This window comes from Vipera berus (genome assembly GCF_964194415.1).
Source record: "Vipera berus genome assembly, chromosome: Z".
Lineage (NCBI taxonomy): Eukaryota > Metazoa > Chordata > Lepidosauria > Squamata > Viperidae > Vipera > Vipera berus.
Window position 1 is genome coordinate 109,077,655 of NC_138205.1, and position 9,453 is coordinate 109,087,107.

Here is a 9,453-nt window from a genome sequence, read left to right on the forward strand (position 1 = left end):
CATCCAGACTCTTAATGTTATTTTGGGGGGCATCTTGATTCCTTCAGTTTTCACTATTTTTCCTTGTTTGAGAGTGAGTGTGGCATATTTGTCCAAGCCAAACTCCATTGCAATATCTTGGCTATATATACAGTGTTCAGCAGCTATTCTATTTCAGATGATGTTTTTCTATACAACTTCAGATCATCCATGTAAAGGAGGTGGGATAGTCTGGCAGATGTTTTTGATGTTGATAGCCATGTCCTGAGTTATTCAGTATTGTTGACAGAGAAAACAGTGCAATAACAAATAGTAGTGGTGATATCTCCTTGAATCTCCTTGAATCTCCTTGAAATATTCCTCTCTTGATATTAACCTCTCCCAGACTTTCACCAATGACCTGTAACTGTGTCTTCCATTGTGCCATCGATCTTTGCACAAATTTTCTGATGTTTCTACTGACTCCTGTTATTTCTAGGCACTTGATTATCCAGTCATATGGCAGAGAGTCAAATGCCATGCCACATTCAGGTTGGTCTTCTTTTTCTTGCAGTTTTCCAAGATCATTTTGTCTATTAGGAGTTGATGTTTTGTTGCTATTGGGGCGGTTTCCTTTGTGCTCAGGTGGAAAGATATTGTTTTCAACTAGATGCTGTTGTACTGCATCAGCTACCACACCAGTTAGCAATTTGAAAGTTGTTGGTAAGCAGATAATTGGCCTGTAGTTGCCTGTAGTTTGCTAGATTTTTCATTATTAGGTAGGCTTTCCCAGTTGTTAGCCACTTTTCAATTTCTCCTCCTTGTAATATATTGTTGAACTGCTTGGCAATGAGTGGCTTTATAACAGCTAGATATTTCAACCAAAACCCATGCAGTTCATCTTCACCTGGTGCTGACCAATTTTTGATCTTCCTTGCTCTTTTTTCTACCATTTTTGTTGTTATTACTAGTTCTTTCACTTCAACTTCTGTTTTATTTGCATCCACCTTTTTTAAGCAAGCCGCATCCTTGTTGTGTTTCTTTGGGTTATCCCATATCTGCTTCTAGAACTGCACTGTTTCTTCCTTGTCAGGTATTGACTGATACATTGCAGTTTCTCCATTGATGGATTGGTAGAAACATTTCTGATTGGATTGAAATTGGAGGTTCTGCCTATAATTTTCAATTCAAGCTTCGTATCTACTGATTTTCCTGGCTATAGCTGTTATTTGCTGCTTTATTATTTCCAGTGTTTCCTTGATCTTCCTTGTTTCTAAGTGGTATGGTATGGGGCTGCCCTTGAGGACCACCCGGAGGCTTCAGCTGGTGCAGAATGCAGCCACGTGGGTTGTGATGGGGGTTTCCCAATACTCCCACGTAACACCTCTGCTCCGTGAGCTGCATTGGCTTCCAGTTGCCCTCTGGGTGAGATTCAAGGTGCTGGTGATGACCTATAAAGCCCTAAATGGCTTGGGTCCGGGATATCTGAGGGAGCACCTGCTGCCGGCATCAAGCTCCCTTTGTCCTGTGCGCTCCCACAGGGAGGGTCTTCTCAGGGTACCGCCGGTAAAAGATTGCTGGCAGACAATACCCAGGGGGAGGGCCTTCTCTGTGGGTGGGCCAGCCCTTTGGAACCAGCTGCCTGTAGAGCTTAGGACTGCCCCTGACCTCCGCTCATTCCGCCGGGACCTGAAGACCTGGTCTTTGAGCTTTCTGGCCTGGACTGAGAGTATTAATTGGGGTTTTAATTGGATTTTAATTGGGATTTTATATTCAAGGTTAATGTAATCATTTTAATTGTTTTTAATTTTTATAATTGTTGTATTGTTTTCTTTTAAAAAACCTTGTGAACCGCCCTGAGTCCTACGGGAGAAGGGTGGTATATAAGTCTAATAAACTAAACTAAACTAAACTATTTCTTGATTAGATTCTTGTTCTTCAGCTTCTTTTTTCATCTGTTCTAGCTTGCTTGCATGTGATCTTAACTTGCTGATCTTATTTTCTAGTCTAACCTTCCATTTTTGTGGTGCACTGTTTGTTTGTTTTTCTTTGTTGATTTTGCATCCCAGGTATTCAGTTATAACTGCAGCTGTGCTGTACATTAGTTGGTTTGTTTCTTGCAGTGAATTGGTGCTTATACTTGATATTGCAGTACTTGCATCTTTTAATGCTTGTGCTAGCTGTTTCTTTGGAACAACCATCAATGCAGGGAGCCTTATTCTGTTGTTTTTGTGCTGTTCCAGATGCCCAGTTATTCTTTGTTTGAATTCTTTTATTTCTTTAGTTAGAGGGTTTTGTTCTTAGAGGTGCCTGGTTTCCAAATGAGAACAGTTGTATATCTCTGCTGGATTCCTTCACTGCCAACTTCCCCTGGCTTGCCTCTACATTTTGAATTACTTCTGGCAAGGCTTTGATTTCTTTGCCCTGGGTAAAACCTTGCAGTTCGTCCAATTCTGTTTCTGTGAATACTTTATTTTGTATTATAATTCAGCATTGATCTGCTAGTCTCTGTTTTGTTATTTCTGATTCTGGACGTTGTTCTTTCCAGAACTGGTGCATGCGTTTTAGATATCCTCTTCTTGTTGGACTTGATCTGTAATAACAGATCATTATTTCTTTGTTTTCAATCACTGTATATTTGCGATGGGTAAACACCTTTTCTTCCAGGAGTTCTGCAGCTGCTGGTCCTGGTTGCTTAGCCAACAGTCCTGAGTCCTGTAACCCATTTTTCACTAGATATCCAGGAACTCCAACATCTAGCACGGACCTTGTTAACCCAGGTGACATCTGAGCCGGTATGGCATTCTGAAATTTACATCTCATCATATTTTTTATGGGAGAGACACTCTTTGTCTGACTCCTCTGATGAGACCTGTCCAGTATGATTGAACCTCTGGTATAGCTCTCATCTTCCTCAGAGTACACAAGCCCCACAACCACGTCAAGGTAGTGCCTTACTGGGGGTTGTTGTTGTTATTTGTTCCTTGGTGTGGAACTTAGTGAGGATCTGGTGTTGGGGTGCAGTCTTGGGATCCCTTATCTTTTTTCTTTATTAGTTTTGTTCATTTATAACATAAAATGTGAAAATACAAAAGCTAACAGTTGGGGACAACAATAGAAATGGGAAAGGGGGGGGATGGGAGGGGAAGAAACAAAAGGCATTGACTTCTGACTCTCTCTGTTGCAATAAAATCAGACATTAAAATCAAATCTCAACTTTTTACATTTCTATAGTAGTTTGCACTAGCCATTGCTGTATCAGCAAATCAGTCTAATCGGTAAAACACAAAATCATGATATCATTTTTTTCCTACCTCGAGCACAAAGACCAGAAGCAGCTTCAGGTAGAAACAAAAGTACTTATGTTCGTTTCTTTTATCAACACAGTCAATTTGGCCATCTCTGCTAATTCCATCAGCTTTTGTAACAATTCGTCCATGGTAGGAATCGAGGTATCCTTCCACTGTTGTGCATAGAACAATCTTGCTGCCGTCACCATATATAAAATCAGAGTTCCAAATTTTTTTTACAGTTCTCTTTCCATTAGACCCAGAAGGAAAGTTTCTGGTTTAATCTTTATGTTCACTTTAAGAATTTCCTGGATTAATATATGAATCTTACACCAATATTTCTTTGCTGGTGTTAGTTAACTTCCTGAAGAGTCACATTTAATCAATTGCAGCCTCAGTGTCAGATACAGGTAGGAAGAACTTAAGTGGCTTCTCTGTATCTTTATTTGAGGTTTGCTAGTAGATCAGAGATGATTGGAGCTGATGCATGACCTCACTGTGGGAGTTTGTCCTAGGGGCTTTTATTTTCCAACAATAAGAAGGGAAAATTTTCTTGACCACTGGTCCTCCAGCTGTAAAATTCCTTATATTGGAATTCTTTTTACGATTAATAAAAATGCTACAGGTAACTCTTGACTTACAACCACAATTGAGCCCATGTTTTTTGTCACAGTTGTTAAATGAATCACTGCAATTGTTAAGTTAATAACATAGCTATTGAGTGACTCTGGCTTTCTCATTGACTTTGCTTATCAAAAGATCACAAAAGGTGATCACATGATCCTGGGACACTGCAACTCATACCTGTCAGTTGCCAAGCATCTGAATTTTGATTATATGACCATGCAATGGAAGAATGGTCATAAGTCACCTTTGCTGTGCTTTTGTAATTTTGAATGGTCCCTAAACAAATGGTTGTAAGTCAAGGACCACCAGTATTTCCTAAACAATTGAAGATTTTAATTATAATTTTAGTATTTTTCTAAGGATTTTCTCTACTCTATTTTATTAATTTTATAATATTTAATAGTATTGGATTGTATTAGAATCCAATTTCAATGAAGTACTATTAAATGTATGAAACCAATTGATTTCACTGGGCACTTCTACGTGTCAATATCCAGTCTATATCTGCCTCTAGCTCTGAAATCTCATTAATGAATCTCAAGCTGACTTTCAATCATCCTCATTTTACTGCTGGCTTGAATTACTGTAAATGAACCATCACTCAATCTGTTGTCTTTCCAGCTGACTAACAAGAAACTACAAAAAGGAGATTCAAAAAGTATCCTGAACCTGAAGTGCCACAGCTTCTCAAGTAAAAAAAATAATTTTAAATTTTTTCATATCCTCGTCTTGGATGTGTGGACTTCATTGTGGCTGCAGTCCATATCTTGATTTTTTTTATTCCCCTGCTTCCTGCTAGCAGGTTAACATAGCATTTTTATAATAGCTTGTTTCAGGCTGCATTAAAAAGCCTTTATCTCTGTGTGGAGTTCATGTATGTTGTATGTGCCCCCGGGGGTTGGGGGAAGGAGAAAGTAATGATTTGCTTAGATTTTGGATTGAGAGTTTGGGCATTTATACAACTATGGAAAACCAAGTGTGCCTGCTTTTTGACCAGACATGTGAGACTGACGAGAAGCAATTAGCTCAAGTACTTATATTATAAAGTTGCCTAATCTATAAAAAGCTGTAATGCCCAAATTAAAATTTTGTTGACTGGAAGGCTATATTTCTGGAAACCATGTTAAGCAGGCAGATTTCCACCCAGAATAGCAAACTGTGCCTCTTTTTGTTCTTCATGCAATTACATCTAAGGATATACTGTACTGTGATTTACCTACCCCTGGTCCACTTAATTGAGCATTCTCTAGTATTCCAACAATATTTATCACCATTTTGTATGAATAATATAATATTTTGCTCCTAAATATTTGAGTGTATTTTTTTTTAAAAAAAACAAAGACTATTAAATCATTTTTGGAATAGGCAGTCCAATGGATTTCTTTCAGAGGACATATATTGAAAGCTTTAAATAATTTTATGAAGAATTAGATTTGTTTTTATACTTCAAAATTAATCTTTACCATTATTAGACTTAGGAAATTGCAATATGTTAAACTAAGTAATGATTTTGCATACATGGGAACCAAATCTATGAGTTTAAACCAATTAGCCTCTGATAATGAATGCTTGATTAAAATAAACTTCACTCTGCTCTGATAAGAGAATGATTATCTGGATAACCTTATAATATAGTTACAACATGTAAAAACTTAATGTGGTAAAGAGTAGCTTCCATTAATGATGCATATGTTTCATTTCATCCATAGGATATATTAAAGAACTCTGTCAAAGATGGTTTTGCAGCAGTTGTTCCAGCCATTGCTTGCAGAAGTGGGGCTCATATGAAATTCCTTCTGTACATGGTGATGTAAATACTCAAGGACTATCTGACAGCTTGGTCAAACATTTGAAAAATCTGATCTAGGTTTATCTACATGTATTCAGCTACTGACATCAAATGGGAAAAAGGATAGATGAGCAAATTCATTTACAAATTTGGCTGAAGATGTGAAGCCCTTCTGTTTAACTTGAGCCCTTGATGCTTCTGCTGTTTGTGAAATCATTGGCTCTTTTCATTTCCTATGATCTGTGATCTATTTATTGCTAAGAGATAAACTTGAGTGATCCTGCCTCTTTACTCCCAGGAAAATTACTGTAAGCCTCTCAGAAGCCATAGGAAAAGCTGTATAGAAGTGAAAAAGAACAATAATAAACTGATCTATTTCAGTTTCTTTCATCTCTCTCTTAGCTCTTTAATCTGACTTTTTGCATGTTAAATGTCTACAATTTGTGAACTAATTTTTCTAATTATTTTCATTTGCACATATGTATTATAGTTGAATGTCTATATTTTTCTAGAGTGCTGAAGAAGACATGGAATTTTTTCTATGCCAGTTTACTCTCACAAACCATCAGTGACATAAGCAAGTCTAAGATTAAGCAACTGTCCCAAAGGCCATATCTTTGGGATTCAGTAGTTGTCCTAGTACCAATCTTGGGTTTAAACTGTATTGTATTGCACTGCATTGCATTTTACTACATTGTATGCATTTCTTTTTTTTACTGAAAAGTTTTACAATACATTTTTTAACAAAACAAAACCCCTCCCAACCCCCTCCCCTCTTCCCAACCCTCCCCAACACCTCCCTCCCTTCCCCCTCCCCCCTTCCCGACTTCCCAGAGCTAAATACAGGGTATAAACATACAAACAATCATAATCTACCTTATACAAACAACAATAAGCTATTAAATCTATCGCACTTTAACTCTTATAAAATAACTACAAGCAATATAAATATCACATCAATACTTATTCAAATGCTAGATGAAACTTTTTAGTCCCATATTTATTCTGAATATAATCAACCCATTTTTTCCACTCCACAATATATCTCTGTTGCGAATGGTCTTTTAAGTACACTGAGATCTTTGCCATTTCTGCCAGGTTGGAAACTTTTAAAGTCCATTCTTCTATAGTCGGCAGTTCTTCCTTCTTCCAATATTGCCCTACTAAAAGTCTTGCTGCTGTAATACATTGTATGCATTTCAAATGTCTCACATGCTTCTGATGATTCTGGGTTGTGGATAGTGTAAAATATCAATATAAAACTAACAACAAAGAAGAAAACAATAAATGAAGCAAACATAGTCATTCCCTACATTGCAGAAATATCGGAAAAGTTCAGGAGGATCTTAAGCCAATACAACATATGTACACGCTTCAAACCCAAGAATACACTAAGACAAAAGCTTGTCCATCCCAATGATAAAACACCAAAACACAAACTGAGCAATGGGGTATATGCAGTACAATGCAGTGAGCCATGTGCAGATCTGTATATTGGGGAAACAAAACAACTACTTCATAAACATATGGCACAACATAGAAGAACAAACCCATCAGGACAAGATTCAGCAGTCCATCTGCCTTTAAAAGATAAAGGCCACTCTTTTGGAGCCAGCAAACTCCACATTTTCAACAGAGAAGACCATTGGTTTGAAAGAGGGGTCAAAATTTATGTCAAAATTGAATAGCCCTCTCTCAACGGAGGAGAAGGATACGACAACATCTATCTTCAGTCTACAACACAATCCTTCCAACAGGTTCAAAGAAGACTCCACACCCATTTGCACTACTCAGGTGACCCTGATAACACAGATAAGCCTCCAGTGGCTTCAACAACTCTCTATAAGAATGCAAACAATCAGCTGTCTACAAGGAGTATAAATCCTTGCATTCCCCACCATCCAGTCAGAGCTGAAGAAGCTTCTTGGATAAGAAGCGAAACATCTTCTAAGAGAAAAAATAAAGTCCAGTTGCTTTGTGAAAAAGCATCTTTGAGATATCAATCTAAAAATAATTTATAAATAATAAATTATAAATTTTTTTTTCTTTTTTTTTCTTTTAGTTTTTTTTTTATATATATATTTAATATTACTAAGGTTTGTTTTATCCTATATAAGCTAGAGAGTGATGGATTTTAGAGCTTATAGTTGTTAGTATATGATTGTTTATGATTGGTTTTTTTTATATATACCTTGTATTTAGCTCTGGGAAGTCGGGGGGGAGGGGGGGAGGGGGGAGAGGTAGGGGGGGAGGGTGAAGGGAGGGGGAGGGGGGTTTTAAAGAAAAATTGTATGTTAAAACTTTTCAATAAAAATAATTTATAAATAAAACTCTTCTTTAAAATCAGCCCAACAATCTCCAAACTATAACATAGCAGCAAAACATAACCATTTGTTTGGTTAAGGCATCACATTTATTAGAACCCATACATTGTAGCTTCTTTAATATGTTTATTAAAAATAAGCCATGGATTGTTCAAGCATGAAAAGTCAATCAGTGAACATTTAAATGTTTTTTTAAGACTAAACTAAACCCTGTGTAAAGTGATTATCTTTTCCTATTAGCACCTTGGAAAGTTTCAGTCAACATTAATATTGAGTATATAGTATTTACAAATAAACATATCAATCATTAATGACACAATTTTATGGCATGCATTGCCTTGTGTTCTATTACGTAGTGTGGAACAAATTGATTATAGACAAAAATCAATTTAAGAAATATGATTCTTTAGCCATATAAATTATCTGTAATAAACTTTTGTACGGTAAATAAAACATAGCCAATGGAAGAGCTAATCATATTCAGTTCTTTAGATAAAGCATGTTTGTCTCTGTTCTTTTTGTTCACATTTATATCCAAATTATCTCTTCCTTTTTATTTCCAATCTCAATATTATTTCATGGACCAATAATAAACAGAAATTGTAAAGTCCAGTAACAAAGACTATTGGTTTAGGACATTATTTGGACTACAATTTTTCATTATTGGAAGGTAACAAGGTGAAATATAATGGAAGAATTATTAATTTTATTTTTGAGAAGATATGGATATCGTTGTTATTTAAGGCATGATATTTTGAAATGCTGATATAATACTTCAAAGGTCTATCTAATTTTCTTACATACCCAAAGCAACGTATGCACCTTTTTTAACAGACCCAGTGCCTGAAATATTATTTAATGGAGAGACAAAGGCCTTTAAAAACTCTTGATATTAAAAAAAAATCAAGATATCTACATTAACTTTTTCAATTTCCCTACATTCAAGAGAAAATTTAATTGTTGTCACTTCTTTTTTTAAAACACACAAACACATCTATAAGCATACATTTTGCTATTCATGGGATGGAACTGTTTAAGAGATAGAAGTACCAGTAAATCTGACAAAAGTACATATGTATTTGGAGTAGAAGAGTCCAGATACACACGAGACGATTGCAAAGAATTAGTTCTCTGTGATTTTCCAATGGTAAGTCTGGATTTCTGCGGACCAGAAATGGTAGACCTATTGGATCATAGCTATTTTACAGCCCCATAGGGGGCCTTTTCACCTGACAGGATTTTCACATGGCATGATTTTCCATCTTCACCTTCTTCCAAGGAAATTTAAGGAAGGATGTGTCTTCACTTCTACCTGCCCCAGAATGTTGAGAACAAAGGATTTTATGAGCCAGTTTGTACAATTTAGCTGGCTAATAAGATACTACTGAAAATGAGATTCAAGCTACATCCCACCCCTGAACTATCACAGCTCCTGAAATTAAAAAAATAAATAAATCCTCCCATT

At 36.3% G+C, this 9,453-nt stretch overlaps 1 long non-coding RNA gene across 1 annotated transcript in view; it reads left to right on the forward strand.

Annotated features, from left to right (window-relative positions):
• The window catches only part of LOC308677710, a 191,969-nt gene extending 185,604 nt beyond the window's left edge, over positions 1-6,365 (forward strand). The window contains exon 3 of the long non-coding RNA XR_014028550.1: positions 5,585-6,365. This is a non-coding gene — a long non-coding RNA (uncharacterized lncRNA). The remainder of the gene's footprint in view (positions 1-5,584) is intronic.
• Positions 6,366-9,453: the final 3,088 nt, after the last annotated feature.